This window comes from Tachypleus tridentatus, chromosome 13 (genome assembly GCF_004210375.1).
Source record: "Tachypleus tridentatus isolate NWPU-2018 chromosome 13, ASM421037v1, whole genome shotgun sequence".
Classification (NCBI taxonomy): Eukaryota; Metazoa; Arthropoda; class Merostomata; order Xiphosura; family Limulidae; genus Tachypleus; species Tachypleus tridentatus.
This window is the reverse complement of record NC_134837.1, coordinates 271,675,441-271,693,525: the sequence shown is the minus strand read 5'-3', so window position 1 is coordinate 271,693,525 and position 18,085 is coordinate 271,675,441. Positions and strand designations below refer to the sequence as shown.

The following is an 18,085-nucleotide window of genomic DNA, read 5'->3' as shown; positions in this document are numbered from 1 at the left end:
GGAAAGGGTTCATGAGGTTTTTTTTCTATTTCAAATGCGTGAAATGTGTGAAACGTCGATTCACGCAACCTTATTTTAAGTTTAGGTAACGTACGTTCTTAGTTGTACAGGTAATGTTTAAAGATCACGACTCCGTCAGTGTTTGTTGAGAACAACTAATCAAGCTGTGACAGCTAATCAACCTATAAGTTTCGTTCTTTAACCTTTTGTTTTAAATAGGGGATAGAACTATTGCATGGATATGCGAGTTATCATCTGCAACTTACTAGTGACGGAAAAGTGTTAAGGCAATTCTTCAAAGTCGTTCACCACCGACTCTTTGATGTAGTTTTTTTTTACCGATCGGTGGAATTGGCGATAATATCGTAACTTCCCCTACGTCTGACAATGCATACATGTTATTTGATTGGAATTGGAAATAAACGAACCACAGATAGCGACTCAAAGGTCCTAACCGCCATGTCTTACCACTCTTACAGGGAAGAGAAGCGACAGCCTCTAGAGATCATTGTTTTCTTCAAGACTTCTTGTTCTGTTTATCAATTTTTCTCTGATTTCTTTATTTTTCCAGAATGTCTTCACTTATTAAAGGCTTTTTGCGGTGCTTAATATCTTTTTGTTGTTATCGAATCTCCTCTTTTACGTACTTATTTAAAAATTGTATTTCTTTCACTTGAATATAGTGAAGATTAAATAGGTACGAGGAAATTACGATACCACGACAGGAGAATATACATTATTCTGAAGTGTTTCCTGCTTCCAGGTGCAGCTGGTTCTTGTAAACGTTTTTGTTGAACAAGATTCTATGTTTTAGTAAAGTCATTTTCAACGAGAACAACGATATATAACCTTGAGAGACGACGTTAGTCGCCAAGAATATATGGATTTTGAAGAGAGTGTTTTCAAAACAGATGAAACCTCTTCTGCACATTAGACGTTTTTTCACCGATGTGATATCCTACAACCCGCGACTCTCAACGTACTGTTAAAACAAGAGCGCCTTTACAAAATTATCATTTTAGGAGCTTGAAAGTCACCATGAAACTTTTTCGTATTGAACACCTTGAAGAAGTTGTGTGCGAGAACGATACATCAGCCAGAGTGCGATCATCTAATTTGTCGCAAGATAAGAAATAGGAAATATTTGTCGGAGGATTCATAAGCATATTGAAGGATTTAAAAGACGTATTAAATCGCTTATTACGTTTTCGTGTAATAATTGTGATAAAAAAATTAAAGTTATGAAATTCTTCTGTTCAGTTTCTGCTAGAAAGAGAAAAGGATGAGTAAATTAAATTGCACGTTTAAGCGCAATTAAGCAAGGTGTGAAAACGTTGAATACCGTAGTCTCGATGATGTCGTTTGAAGACACGTTAGCACATTATCAAATTACTTTTGGCTTTGGTAGACAAGGAAGAATGTTATTTTATTTACGGTTATATGTAAAGCTGTCATTATATTTGTGTTTCTTTAGTTTGCCAAATGAGATATTTTGAAACGTTTATGATTAATTTTGAAAAGAGTAAAAAGGAAGAAAGTAGGAAGTGACGTGCTTGTGGTGTAGTGGTTATCACATCCGCTCTACACGCGGGAGGTCCCAGGTTCGATCCCTGACAGGCACATATTTATTATTTAAATCGTTTGTTTCCTTTTAATTCAGTTGGTAAGAACGTGGAACGAAATTTTCATCATAAATTCAGTGTCAGAGCGTGAGACGGTTCTGAGATGTCACAGGATTTACACACTTTTTTCCTTTTCTTCTATTCACCTTCCGAAATTCGTGTAAATGTTGTTTAATAAACCGAAAAAGAATCGCTATTGGTTTTGGATATAATGCGTGCACGGCTGCGAAATTTCACGTTTTCAATAGGCCTTCGTGTAATCATATAACATTCGACGAAGAATCTGACCAGCAATTTAGAACTCCTGTTCCATGGAAAGGGTTCCTTTATGTTTTTTTTTCTATTTCAAATGCGTGAAGAGTTTGAAATGTCGATTCACGCTACCTTATTTTAAGTATAGGTAACGTACCTTCTTAGTTGTACAGGTAATGTTTAAAGATCACGACTCCGTCAGTGTTTGTTAAGAACAACTATTCAAAATGTGACAGATAATCAACCTATATGTTTCGTTCCTTAACCTTTTGTTTTAAATAGCGGTTAGAACTATTGCATGGATATGCGAGTTATCATCTGCAACTTACTAGTGACGGAAAAGAGTTAAGGCAATTCTTCAAAGTCGTTCACCACCGACTGTTTGATGTACTTTATTTTTACCGATCGGTGGAATTGGCGATAATATCGTAAATTCCACTACGTCTGACAATGCATACATGTTATTTCATTGGAATTGGAAATAAACGAACCACAGATAGCGACTCAAAGGTCCTAAACGCCATGTCTTGCCACTCTTACAGGGAAAAGAAGCAACAAGCTATAGAGATCATTGTTTTCTTGAAGACTCCTTGTTTTGTTTATCAATTTTTGTCTGATTTCTTTATTTTTCCAGAATGTCTTAACTTAGTAAAGGCTATTTGTGATGCTTAATATTTTATTGTTGTTATCGAATCTCCTGTTTTACGTACTTATTTAAAAATTGTATTTCTTTCACTTGAATATAGTGAAGATTAAATAGGTACGACGAAATTACGATGCCACGACAGCAGAATATACATTATTCTGAAGTGTTTCCTGCTTCTAAGTGCAGCTGGTTCTTGTAAACGTTTTTGTTGAACAAGATTCTATGTTTTGGTAAAGTCATTTTCAACGAGAACAACAATATATAACCTTGAGAGACGACGTTAGTCGCCAAGAGTAGATGGTTTTTGAAGAGAGTGTTTTCAAAACAGATGAGACCTCTTCTGCACATTAGACGCTTTCCCAGCGATGTGGTATCCTACAACCCGCGTCTGTCAACGTACTGTTAAAACAAAAGCGCCTTTAAAAAATTATCATTTTAGGAGCTTGAAAGTCACCATGAAACTTTGTAGTATTGAACACCTGAAAGAAGTTGTGTGCGAGAACGAGACATCAGCCAGAGTGCGATCATCTAATTGGTCGCAAGATAATAATATGATATATTTGTCGGAGGATCCATAAGCATATTGGATTATATGGGAGTTTCAAGGTCGCCGTCAAGCAGAGCAGACGTGCAAGTCAAGAGCTGCGAGACAAGTGCATTGAAGACTAAATTATCCTGTGAAGTGCATAAAGTTTTACTAAAAAAGGTTACCCCTTAGTCCTTATCAGGACTAGTAAAACAGTATGAAGAGAAAGAAGATAGTGACAAGATCCAACGGAAAAGCCCTTTCCAACGACGAGATCATGGATATGCTGAATAGAGCTATTGAAGGACCAGCCTCTGAATCACTGAGTAGTTCGACTGAGAGTTCCGAAGGTGAAAACTCAGGAGCTGAAGAATCACGAAGACCAGAATCCGATGAAACAAACGAGACATCCAACAAGAGGAGGCTGAAGAAGAAGAAGAAAAAGGATATGGTAAGTATAGTTTCTGACTATGCTACTAACCCTAACCTTAACGACGCTAATAATAGTTCTAAAAATCAAAGTATTAATAACATAACCCATGTTAACGAAGACAAAGCCACTTGCTCTAACAATAGTACTTGAATACAAACAACACCACCATCGCCACTAATTCTGAGAACACCAACACTGTCACACAAACACACAATTCTCCTAACTACAGAATCCCAACTCTGTTCATCGAAGGAGTAAACAAAACAACACGCATTCCACAGATTGTCAATCAACTGAGGTCCTATACCCGGGCATTCAGTTTAAAGACATCAAACGTCTTCCTAATGGAAGAATCATGATTAAATGTACCGAACCTCTAGAGTTTGCGCATATTTTGGCCCACTGGCCCAAGGATGCCTTCGGTGTTCAAGCCACCATTACAACACCAAAACAAACACACCAAAACTAACAGTCATAATCAGAGGTGTCGATTTCGACATTGAAGATCATGAAATCACTGAAGAATTAACAACTCAAGGCTTTGACATTGCATCATCGAACAGAATCATCTCATTCAGAACGAAACAAAAAACGCCACTGATCAAGGTAACCGTCAACAAAAAAGACGATCAAGAAAATTATTAAAAACGGTTGCTTTTATTTTCAAAAGACACACGACCGAACCGGAAAAGACACATCAAAACCAATAATCCAATGCTACAAATGTCAACGGTTCGGACACACAAAACTAATTGTATGGCCAAGGATAGATGTGTCAGATGTGGCGGATCTCACGAGGTCGCTCAGTGTCCTAACGAGCGTAACCAAGTTAGATGCGCCAACTGTCAGAACCCCACGCAGCCAGTTACAAAGGCTGCCCCAAATACACCAAATACGTAACAGATTCCTTTTCAAAACCACGAACATCAATAATCAAACCCACGGCTACCAAAACAACACCAAACAACCTTTACTACCAACTCCAACCGACTCGCAAATCAAACACGCTCAACCTCAACCAACACGTACTTACGCGGACGTAACGCCCAAAACAACACAAGCATTTAACCCAACAGATTTCACCACAAACTTGCTAGCAATGCTGATAGAATTGAGTGATCTCCCCTCATTCGAATCGAGGCACGAGTCACTCAAGGCTGTTTGCAGCCTTGCAAGTCACTATTTTAACCTCCCTCACCTGAAACCACACCATCTTTCACTCAAAATTCACGCGAGGGAAATAAAACAACACAATGATACAACACATTAAAATCTTACACATCAACTGCCAAGGAAATCTTAAAGACAAAAGGTTAGAAATATACAACATCAACAAACATATAAACGCCAACATAATCATCATTTCAGAAACACTTTGCACAGAGAAACAAAACACCACAATCCCCGGATTCATCTCACACAACATACCTCACTCTGAAAACAACAGAGGTATAATAACTTACTTTAGTACAAAAATATCGCATCTAATCTCGATAGAAGATTCATTTAAATCTGACATTAATGAGACCATTTTTTGTAATATACACTTTAACAACCGGCTAACTATTCCGATTCTAGCCATATATTGCTCACCAACCAAAAATATCGACATTAACTTCCTTCAAAATGTGTTAATCGTAAACCCAAACCAATTATTATTGGAGACTTTAATTCACCGCACACAGAATTAAGGGGTAACAGAGACACACGCAGAGGATCCTGCATAAAAAATTTTATTTCTAGCAATAAAATGCACTTAATTAATGACAATACACCTACACACTTCTCAGCCGCTAACGGCTCATATGATGTACTCGATTTCATCATCGCACCCAAGGACATGGTTAATAGAATATCTAACTTTAAAGTGCATGATGAAATCACCAGTGACCACTTCCCCGTATCATGTATGATTCACCCGCGCCACCTGGCTGTGGCGTGCGTGACTCCTTCCGCATACACCTACACTGAAACAGACTGGCTCACTTTTAATGCCTCTCTGGACTCATACCTACCCCACCCAATCGAACATGTAAACAACAAAACAGAACTAGACAAATATGTTGATCAAATTACAGAAGCCATAAAGAAAGCCACAAGAAACACAATTCCTAAATCAAAAAGAAAACAATCACTTATTCAATGTACTCTAACACCAGAAATTCACGCACTAATAATCAAACGCAGACAATTACGACGAATACACTACATCACACGTGATCCACACATTAAAACAGAAATCAATAGAACAAATACAAAAATTAAACAAGAAATTAAAAAAGTCAGAGAAAACAATTGGCATAACTTCTGCAAAAACTTAGAAAAAACCAAGAAAAACCCAAAAGAATTCTGGAAAAAATTCAAGAGTATTGCGTCAGACAAAAACACAAATCACATGTTACAACACATCACACACAACAATAAAATCGCAAGGACGGACGAAGAGAAAGCTGACTTATTAGCTGACTATTACAAATCCGCTTTTAGCGATTTAAACTCAGTAGATTTCGACACACAACACCAACACCATGTCAACAACTACATAAATGCAAACCAAGCTTCATTCTCACCAGGATTTCCCGGAGACACTAGAAGCATACTCAAATTCAATCAATAGAAAAATAACCATAACCGAACTAAGATTAATATCAAAACTTGAAGAACACTTCCCCGGACATGACCAAATACCAAATATTATTCTCAAAAAAAGTTCCACTCTCCTACTACAACACCTCACAAACATCATGAACATTTCATTAGCGACAGGGTATTACCCTGACACATGGAAAAAAACCATCATAACAACGATCCCCAAGAAACAAACTAACAGAACAAATCCAGATAATTTCCGCCCCATCAGTCTGTTAAGCTGCCTTGGCAAACTGATGGAGAGAATTATCTCCAACCGTCTCCTCCATTTTTGCGAATCAAACAACATCCTTCCAGAATCTCAAAATGCCTCCAGAAAAATAGACAAACAACAGATCACCTCACACGACTCACCGAATCAATATACAAAGCTTACAACAACAATCAAGTAACCATCGGGGTATTCCTAGATGTCAAAAAAGCATTCGACAGCGTTTGGCACAATGCCATCATATACAAACTAAACCACCTACAAATAAATCCTACGATAGTCAAATGGATTTCAAATTTTTAACCAATAGAACAGCACAAGTAAAAGTCAATAAAACCATATCCAAATTGTTTAATATAACGGCAGGAGTGCCCCAAGGATCAGTCCTCTCTCCACTTCTTTACATAATTTTCGTCAGTGACATACCTTTTCCAAATCTAACATACACACACAATTCACAATACGCAGATGACATCGCAATCTGGAGCACCTCCAGAAACCCAGTAATGGCCATGTCTCGCGCACAAGAATCACTAAACAACGTCTCAACATGGAGCAACAAGTGGAGGGTCGTGTTAAATCCGACAAAAACACAAGCAATCACCTTCTATAGAAAACTAAAGAAGCAAAGAAAAATCTAGAAAAATAAATCTATCACTTGGAAACACAACCATCAACATGAGCAAAAACATCACATTCCTTGGCGTCACTTTCGACACAAAACTAACATGGAAAAAACACATAAACAATATACACTCATCAATAAGAAAAGGATTTCATATCTAAAGACTATAACTGGTAAACAATCAAAATGCGCACCGAACACCATTATACAAATATACAAGGCTTACATCCGTCCACTAATAGAGTACGGATGTCAAGTAACATACAACATGTCAAACAACACACTCAAAAAAATCCAAGTGCAACAAAACAAAATATTAAAATCCGCATTCAGTTTACCATCTTTTACACCAACAAATTATCTACACCAAATTAGTAATTTACCAACTATAAGAGATAGAATAACAGAACTTTCTATGAAATATTATCGAAAAGCAGAAAACAGAAACAAACTAACGGCATCACTACACAAATTATCAAGTGCACCAACAAAATACATATCACCATACAACATATTTCAAGAATCACAATCCACTCAACAAAGAGTCTAAATACATAAAACTATGTTATTAACATGAATTCCTTTTTTTTTTCAGGTACAGGGCACACGACAGGCAAAACTTTCGGCGCCTGTCGGGTGAAAGTGGTTTTTCTCGGGGTACTCCCGTTTCCCCACATCAAAATCTTCAGGCATTGGTTTCTAGATCCCAGCCCAGGCAACCTTTTGCCAGACCCAGAATCGGGCCGTTTGATTTGATCTGAACTTGAATGAATTACATTCATGTTCACATCTACCCAACTTTTTCTTTTCGAGACAGGTCCCGACCTTTCCTTCTTTCCACTGCCACCTTTGCCTCCACCCAAAAGACCATTTAGTGAGACATTCCCCACCCAAAAAGTCAAGAATAATAACGATAATTAATTTATTAAAATAATAATAATAATAAAAAAACCACCACTTAATCCTAATAACAATTCACGAAAGGGGACGAAGAGGAACTACAAAGTTCCTGAACACCCCAGTTGGAGAGAGAACTCTTTGGATTTCTCTCTCTCTAAACTGAACCCCTGCCACGTTAGTTTAGTTTTAGTTTAAGCATATTGAAGGATATAAAAGACGTATTAAATCGCTTATTACGTTTTCGTGTAATAATTGTGATAAAAAAATTAAAGTTATGAAATTCTTCTGTTCAGTTTCTGCTAGAAAGAGAAAAGAATGAGTAAATTAAATTGCACGTTTAAAGGCAATTGAGCGAGGGGTGAAAACGTTGAATACTGTAGGCTCGATGATGTCGTTTGAAGACACGTTAGCACATTATGAAATTACTTTTGGCTTTCGTAGACAAGGAAGAGTGTTATTTTATTTACGATTATATGAAAAGCTGTCATTATATTTGTGTTTGTTTACTTTGCGAAATGAGATATTTGAAACCTTAATGATTAATTTTGAAAACAGTAAAAAGGAAGAAAACAGGAAGTGACGTGCTTGTGGTGTAGTGGTTATCACATCCGCTTTACACCCTGATTGTCCCAGGTTCGAACCCTGGCAGACACATATCTATTATTTAAATCGTTTGTTTCCTTTTAATTCAGTTGGTAAGAACGTGGAACGAAATTTTCATCATAAATTCAGTGTCAGAGCGTGAGACGGCTGTGACGTGTTACAGGATTTACACACTTTTCTCCTATACTTGTAACCACCTTCCGAAATTCGTATAAATGTTGTTTAATAAACCGAAAAAGAATCGCTATTGGTTTTGGATATAAAGCGTGCACGGCTGCGAAATTCCACGTTTTCAATAGGCCTTCGTATAACGTTCGACGAAGAATCTGACCAGCAATTTAGAACTCCAATTCCATGGAAAGGGTTCATGAGTTTTTTTTCTATTTCAAATGCGTGAAGAGTGTCTAACGTCGATTCACGCGACCTTATTTTAAGTTTAGGTAACGTACCTTCTTAGTTGTACGGGTAATGTTTAAAGATCTCGACTCCGTCAGTGTTTGTTGAGAACAACTATTCAAGCTGTGACAGCTAATCAACCTATATGTTTCGTTCTTTAACCTTTTGTTTTAAATAGCGGTTAGAACTATTGCATCGATATGCGAGTTATCATCTGTAACTTACTAGTGAAGGAAAAGAGTTAAGGCAATTCTTCAAAATGGTTCACCAACGACTGTTTGATGTACTTTATTTTTACCGATCGGTGGAATTGGCGATATTATCGTAACTTCCCCTACGTCTGACAATGCATACATGTTATTTGATTGTAATTGGAAATAAACGAACCACAGATAGCGACTCAAAGGTCCTAAACGCCATGTCTTGCCACTCTTACAGGGAAGAGAAGCGACAAGCTATAGAGATCATTGTTTTCTTGAAGACTCCTTGTTCTGTTTATCAATTTTTGTCTGATTTCTTCATTTTTTCGAATGTCTTTCCTTAGTAAAGGCGTTTTGCAATGCTTAATATCTTATTCTTGTTATCGAATCTCCTGTTTTACGTACTTATTTAAAAATTGTATTTCTTTCACTTGAATATAGTGAACATTAAATAGGTACGAGGAAATTACGATCCCACGAAAGCAGAATATTCATTATTCTGAAGTGTTTTCTGCTTCCACGTGCAGCTGGTTCTTGTAAACGTTTTTGTTGAACAAGGTTCTATGTCTTGTTAAAATCATTTTCAACGAGAACAACGATATATAACCTTGAGAGACGACGTTAGTCGCCAAGAGTAGATGGTTTTTGAAAAGAGTGTTTTCAAAACAGATGAGACGTCTTCTGCACATTAGACGTTTTCCCACCGATGTGATATCCTACAACCCGCGACTGTCAACGTACTGTTAAAACAAAAGCGCCTTTACAAAATTATCATTTTAGGAGCTTGAAAGTCACCATGAAACTTCGTCGTATTGAACATCTTGAAGAAGTTGTGTGCGAGAACGAGACATCAGCCAGAGTGCGATCATCTAATTGGTCGCAAGATAAGAAATATGAAATATTTTTCGCAGGAATCAATAAGCATATTGAAGGATTTAAAAGACGTATTAAATCGCTTATTACGTTTTCGTGTAATAATTGTGATAAAAAAATTAAAGTTATGAAATTCTTCTGTTCAGTTTCTGCTAGAAAGAGAAAAGAATGAGTAAATTAAATTGCACGTTTAAGGGCAATTGAGCGAGGTGTGAAAAGGTTGAATACTGTAGTCTCGAGGATGTCGTTTGAAGACACGTTAGCACATTATCAAATTACTTTTGGCTTAGGTAGACAAGGAAGAGTGTTATTTTATTTACGGTTATATGTAAAGCTGTCATTATATTTGTGTTTGTTTAGTTTGCGAAATGAGATATTTTGAAACGTTAATGATTAATTTTGAAAACAGTAAAAAGGAAAAAAACAGGAAGTGACGTGCTTGTGGTGTAGTGGTTATCACATCCGCTTAACACGCGGAAGGTCCCAGGTTCGATACCTGGCAGGCACATATTTATTATTTAAATCGTTTGTTTCCTTTTACTCCAGTTGGTAAGAACGTGGAACGAAATTTTCGTCATAAATTCAGTGTGAGAGCGTGAGACGGCTGTGAGATGTCACAGGATTTACACATTTTTTTCTTATACTTGTAACCACCTTCCGAAATTCGTATAAATGTTGTTTAATAAACCGAAAAAGAATCGCTATTGGTTTTGGATATAATGCGTGCACGGCTGCGAAATTTCACGTTTTCAATAGGCCTTCGTGTTATCGTATAACGTTCGACGATTGTTTTGTTTTGTTTGTTTTTGTTTTTTTGGAATTTCGCACAAAGCTACTCGAGGGCTATCTGTGCTATCCGTCCCTAATTTAGTAGTGTAAAATTCAGAAAGTTATAAAGAGTAGTATTATGGTTAAAGTAGTGAACTTAATTGTAAAGACTATTTTGTTAAGCAACAGATTTCAGCCCTTGGCTTATGTAGACGAAGAACTATTGGAAGGAGGGAAAGCAAGAAAAATAGAGAATGATATGAATTATACTCTTTAAGAGGTTATAGTTATAGGTGTTTCTTAGACATAGCACATGTATAGAATTGTTTGTGTGTTAAATAAGGAGTAAAGTTAGATTATGCTACCAGATGACACAAATAGAAGATATAATTAACAGAGCAAAAGAAATAATGAAGGGGGAATAGCAATGATGCAGCATTTGTTGTGCACATAGAGCCGAATGATATAAGGAAAAATAAGTCAGAGGAGCTTGTTAATAAAAGCATTTAAAGATAAATATCATAAATTAATTGTGTCAGGGACACTGCCAAGAATTAATTGTTGAGATGAAAGTGTGATTAGGTCACTAGGGCTAAGTGCTAGGCTAAAATCAATATGTGAGGATGAGCAGCTTAGGTAGTAGGACCTTTGGGATGAGTTCAGTGGAAAGATGGAACTTTGTGGAATGGATGGTTTGTATCTAAATGGGAAAAGGTGTGGCATGTATATCAACTCAAATGTAAGGGATGTTTTAAACTAGGACGGGATAGTGAAAGCAAAATAAATTAAATGAAACAAAATTGATATGTAGAGGAAAGTTTAGTAGAGGAAATCAGTATAAAAGTAGTCGCAAAAATAGGCTTAATTATTACTATTATAATAATAGAAATATAAGATATAAGATGGATAACTTTAGAACAACGGTAGGAATACAATATTTTGGGATATAATGGGAATAACTGAAACAAGGTTAAGCGAAGTTTATTTTGAAGAAAGAAATTTCTTTGAAATATCTGGTTATAGGTTATTAGTAGGGGAGGAGGAATGGCTAGATACGTAAGGTGTGAGTTACATAACGCTACAATTGAGAATATCATGAATAACAGCAAGGATAGTGAATTTATTTGGGTCTCTATTAGTAAATAATCAAAGGAAGCTCTTAGTAGGAAGATGTTACAGACCACCAGAAGAATCTTATGACAATAGTGAGACACTTTACAGTGAGATTAATATTTCAGCTGTTAATAAAGTTACAATTATAGATGATTTTAATTTTCGACATATTGGTTTGGAAATGCAACATACTAAACATGAGGGATATAGATTTCTGAAAACTGTTCAAGATAGATTTTTCACCAATTTGTCAAAAACCTACAAGAAATTATGCTATGTCGGATATATTGTGAACTTTTTTATCTTGAATCTGTTTATATAGAAAACATAAAGATTGGTCAAACTGGATGTTAAGACATCCAAAAGGAAGCATGAAAACATTCGGCTGAAAATATATAAATTAACATCAAGAATTACTTTAAGTACATTAGGAGTAAACAAAATCTTGGGATGGTGATAGGACAATTGAAGGCTGACAAAGACAGGCTTATGTCGAATAATTATGAAATGGCTAGATTATTAAATTCTGCTTTTCCTTCACCGTTTACTAATAAAGATTTAAGTAGTACTCCTCATCTTGCATAATTGATCGATGAAAACAAAGTTGCTCAAGAGAATTGCATAAATTCTGAACTTCTTAAAATAAAATTGGGTAGTTTAAGGAATGATATCCGTTTCGGACCAGATAATATTTCCCCAAGAAGTTTGAAGGAGGTTAATGACTGGATATGTGAGGAACCTGCTACAATTTTTTTTAAGTGCTTAAACAGTGGACAAGTACCAACAGATTGGAAATTAGTTAATGCTACTCCTATTCTCAGTAAAGGTGCATAAATGGTTCCAGTAATTACATGTCTCGTAGTCTTACATCAGTTGTGGGAAAGGTTTTGGAATTACTAATAAAATATATTTTACAAACTCATTTAACAAAGTTGAGATTTTTTCGGATAGTGAAAAAGGTTTCACTAAGGGAAAATCTTGCCTCACAAATCTTTGGGCATGCTCAGAAAATGTTACTGCATATGTAGATGAGGTTAAAGTAGTATATTTGATGTATCTGGATTTTCAGAAAGCATTTGGCAAAGTGCTACTTAAAGGGCTTGTAAAGAAACGTATCTTTACAGGTATATGGGATAAGTTAACTAATTGACGAGTGGTTTGATAGAAGAAAGCAGAAGGATGTTATAAATGGAGCACAGTCAAACTGGATTAATGTTGCAAGTGATGCGCCTTAGGGCTCAGTCTTAGAACCATTGCTCTTTTTGATTCAGATAGATGTAGGAATGATCAGTAGCTTACTTAAATTTGCTGATGATATCAAGGTCTTAAATGTTGCTAGCAGTAAGGATGCTGCTGATGCTTCACAAAGGGATTTAAATCGTTTAGTGAGTTTGGAAAATAAATGACAGATGGATTTTAATTATAATAACTGTAATATATTGCCTGTGACTTATCATAATTTGAATTATAAGTATAATTTGGATGGGAATAATCTTAAAAGTATCATGAAAGAGAAGGATCTTGGTGTAATAGTTGATCAATCTCTTTAGCCATTCAAACAGTGTGTTGTTATTAGTGGTAAGGTTGTATCTACAGAGATATTTAATACAACTTTAAAGCGGTTGATAATTAATTGCATAAGTCACTAGTTAGTGCACATTTGGAGTATTGTGTTCAGTCTTGGTCTCCTTACATTAGGAAAGACATTAAATTCTTGGAAAGGGTTCAGAAGAGGTTTACTAAAATGGCACCTTGGATGGATCAATATCTTAAAGTTGTTTTCTCTTGAGAAAAGAGAGCTAGAGAATTTAACTGAAGTGTTTAAGATTGTAAAAGAACTGATAATGTTGCTGCATCAACATTTTTCATATAACAGCGAGAATTATAGAACTAAGGGATACGAATATAGATTTATATAAAGGAATAAGCCGTTTTCACCTAAGAGAATTTTAGTTTTAAATAGAGTGGTTGGACTATGAAATGGGTTCCCTTCGGATGTTGAGGAAACAGTAAATTTGAGTGAGTTTGAATATAATAATGAGGGCTGGCTTTAAGTTTTCTTATATCAGTTGTAGTCTGGCTTAGAAGATTGGACAGCCGAGAAGGACCAACAGGTTTATTGTTGTCCTTAAACATTATGTTATGTTAATTTCAGCCATTGCTGCATTCAACAAACAACGTGATTCATATAAATCAATATTTAGGTGTCAGTTTGGTTTGTTTCGAATTTCGCGCAAAGCTACACGAGGGCTATCTGCGCTAGCCGTCCCTAATTTAGCAGTGTAAGACTAGAGGGAAGGCAGGTAGTTATCACCACCCACCGCAAATTCTTGGGCTACTCTTTTACCAACGAATAGATAGCCCTTGAGTAGCTTTCGCGAAATTCAAAACAAAAACAAACTTTTGTATATTGGCTAGTTGTTTTTTCTGTTTAACTGGTGTTTTCTTGTCAATAACTTTCTCAATAATGACTTTGCATCGTCTAACTTTCTACTTTTATGTTAGTCATGGGAATATTACCTTTTAAAACATTTGAATCATGTTCTACAAACACTCAAATAAAGTCATTTTTTTTAGTACCGGCAGTTATTTCTTTAATCTGTTTACATGCAGCATTAGGTAATGCTTGATGATGTTTAATGCTAAGTGTCATGATGAATAAATGAAAAAAGACTGAGTACAACATATAAAAACTGTTTATTGATACATCCATTTAGATATAACATCAACTTTGTTTTACACTACAGTGATGATCATTGTTAATATGAAATGGGCATGACAGTGTTGATTGACCTTGGGGCATTCAAACAACTGCAGATTATAGCAATGAATTTTCAGCTATCTTGTCAATATCACGGCTTTTCTCTCCACTTGGTATAAATGATTTGAAAGTTCTCTCTCAACAGTTTAGCCACACTACATAAATAGCAATAGTCAATATTACCAGAGTTCCATGGAATGTTATAAATGTGCCGCATCACACAATTTCACTAACAACGATCAACAACTGAAAGATATTTACTCGAAAGCCGTTGTTTAAGCAAAATATGTTTAAATGTCCAGTGGTTAAACATTTGAATACAGTTTCTTTATTTACGTATAGCTTATTTTTCAGATAAAATCCAACTACGACGGTTGTTATCGTGTAACAAATAATGTCGTGCTGTAATAAAATAACAATATTTTTAACTTAATTTGATACGTACACTGTATCCTATTTTGAGGAACAAGTCTGGTCCTTAGACGGATCTGTTCAGGCGTTTGAGATTTCAAATCATTGAGCATAACCATATAGTTATCTCGTCGATCTTGATAAGCTTTTCAAAATAGTTGATACGTGATGAAAATATTTTCTTGCTTTGTTTGTTTTGGAATTTCGCACAAAGCTACTCGAGGGCTATCTGTGCTAGCCGTCCCTAATTTAGCAGTGTAACACTAGAGGGAAGGCAGCTAGTCATCACCACCACCAACTCTTGGGCTACTCTTTTACCAACGAATAGTGGGATTGACCGTCACATTATAACGCCCCCACGGCTGGGAGGGCGAGCATGTTTAGCGCGACGCGGGCGCGAACCCGCGACCCTCGGATTACGAGTCGCACGCCTTACGCGCTAGGCCATACCGGGCCATTTTCTTGCTAAAACATTCAATTGAGATTTGTCTCTGACATTTCTGAATAACATATTGACAATTTAAACTGATATTAAGCATTTCTTTACCATGATGAACTATATTCTGTACAATATAAAACGCTACTAAATTCAAATGGTAGCTTCCACGTGTAAAAAGTTGAGACACTCGTTTATTTTCTTCACTTTCAACGATAAAAGCGTCAATAATAAAGAAAAAATTGATTTATAATATTGTAAATAATCGTAAGATTTCTCAGATAAGTCTTTAACAAACCGTCGCGCTAAACATGCTCGCCCTCCCAGCCGTGGGGGGCGTATAATGTGACGGTCAATCCCACTATTCGTTGGTAAAGAGTAGCCCAAGAGTTGGCGGTGGGTGGTGATGACTAGCTGCCTTCCCTCTAGTCTTACACTGCTAAATTAGGGACGGCTAGCACAGATAGCCTTCGAGTAGCTTTGTGCGAAATTCCAAAACAACAACTTTAACAAACTGAATGTTGGAACTGTTTTGCATTATTCTTATGTTGTTGTTTGTTGTTTTTGAAGTAAACACAAAGCTATACAATGGGCTATCTGTGCTCTGCCCACCACGGGTATCGAAACCCGGTTTTAGCGTTGTATTCCGCAGACATACCGCTGAGCCACTGGGGGTTATTCTTATGTGAAATGGTTGAAATTCATCATAAAATCATACAATGTTTTCAGAAATAGGATATATTACTTCGCTATGTATATAGTGAAAGCTTTACTTACAAGCTGTGTTTTACCAATTCCTGTCGTACCTAACACTAAATATGTAAAGGATATAATAGTTATCCATCTTGAACATTAATGGGAAAAAAATTGTAACGTTACTCATCTTATACAGATCATGTTTAAGCACACCTGCAAATCTTCCCCAATACCCTACACATGCCCTCTTTTTTTGTTCCATAGACCATGGCTAGGACTTAGTTCCATGGGATTTAAAAGTTAGTATCCGTACGAGAAAAGAGTGTTAAAGTCTGGAAGGATGTATCGTTTGGTCTAAACTCGACGATCATTTTCGTTTCATCTTTTGTTGTAAATAGTCTGCATTTTAAATTTCTGCAAATCTTCTTATGATTAGTCACAGTTATAGAAGACTTAAGAGATTGAATATATCAATTATCATACATTTCGTTGATGAAAAGTTTAATCATTCACTGTTGATGAAAGTAAGGATAAATTCTCTGATCTTACAGCACCACTTGCCATCGTTTTTTATTGTTTGTTTGTTTTTTTGGAATTTCGCACAAAAGCTACTGAGGGCTATCTGTGCTATCCGTCCATAATTTAGCAGTGTAAGACTAGAGGGAAGGCATTCTAGTCATACCAACGCAACTAACGGGCAACTCTGGCCACCAACGAAAGTGGGATTGACCGTCAGATTATACGCCCCCACGGCTGGGAGGCGAGAACATGTTTACAGCGCGACGCGGGCGCAGACCCGCGCCCTTCGGATTACGAGTCGCTTACGCTTTACGCGCTTGGCCATGCCGGACCAACGTTCGACGAAGAATCTGACCAGCAATTTAGAACTCCTGTTCCATGGAAAGGGTTCATGAGGTTTTCTTTCTATTTCAAATGCGTGAAGAGTGTGAAACGTCGATTCACGCGACCTTATTTCAAGTTTGGGTAACGTACCTTTGCTTAGTTGTACAGGTAATGTTTAAGATCACGATTCCGTCAGTGTTTGTTGAGAACAACTATTCAAGCTGTGACAGCTAATCAACCTATATGTTTCTTTTCTTTAACCTTTTTGTTTTAAATAGCGGTTAGAACTATTGCATGGATATGCGAGTTATCATCTGCCTTATTATTGACGGAAAAGAGTTAAGGCAATTCTTCAAAATCGTTCACCACCGACTGTTTGATGTACTTTATACCGATCGGTGGAATTGGCGATAATATCGTAACCCTACGTCTGACAATACATACATGTATTTGATTTGAATTGGAAATAAACGAACCACAGATAGCGACTCAAAAGGTCTTAAACGCCATGTCTTGCCACTCTTACAGGAAGAGAAGCAACAAGCTATAGAGATCATTGTTTTCTTGAAGACTCCTTGTTCTGTTTATCAATTTTTGTCTGATTTCTTTATTTTTCCAGTGTCTTCACTTAGTAAAGGCTTTATGCGATGCTTAATATCTTATTGTTCTTATGGAATCTCCTGTTTTGCGGTACTTATTTAAAATTGTATTTCTTTCACATGAATATAGTGAAGATTAAATAGGGTACAGGAAATTACGATGCCACGACAGCCAGAATATTCATTATTCTGAAGTGTTTCCTGCTTCCAGGTGCAGCTGGTTCTTGTAAACGTTTTTTTTAACAAGATTCTATGTTTTGGTAAAGTCATTTTCAACAGAACAACGATATATATAGAGGATGACGATGACGTAAGTCGCTAAAGAGTAGAGGTTTTTTTTGAAGAAGGTGTTTTCAAAACAGATGAGACCTCTTCTGCACATTAGACGTTTTCACCTCGATGTGATATCCTACAACCCGATTGTCAACGTACTGTTAAAACTAGGCGCCTTTACAAAATTTATCATTTTAGGGAGCTTGAAAGTCACCATGAAACTTTGTCGTATTGAACACCTTGAAAAAG

At 36.4% G+C, this 18,085-nt stretch overlaps 1 non-coding gene across 1 annotated transcript; it reads left to right on the top strand.

Annotated features, from left to right (window-relative positions):
- Window positions 1-1,549: 1,549 nt before the first annotated feature.
- On the top strand, window positions 1,550-1,622 carry TRNAV-UAC (transfer RNA valine (anticodon UAC)). Its single transcript has one exon. It is a non-coding gene; the product is annotated as a tRNA-Val (tRNA).
- Window positions 1,623-18,085: the final 16,463 nt, after the last annotated feature.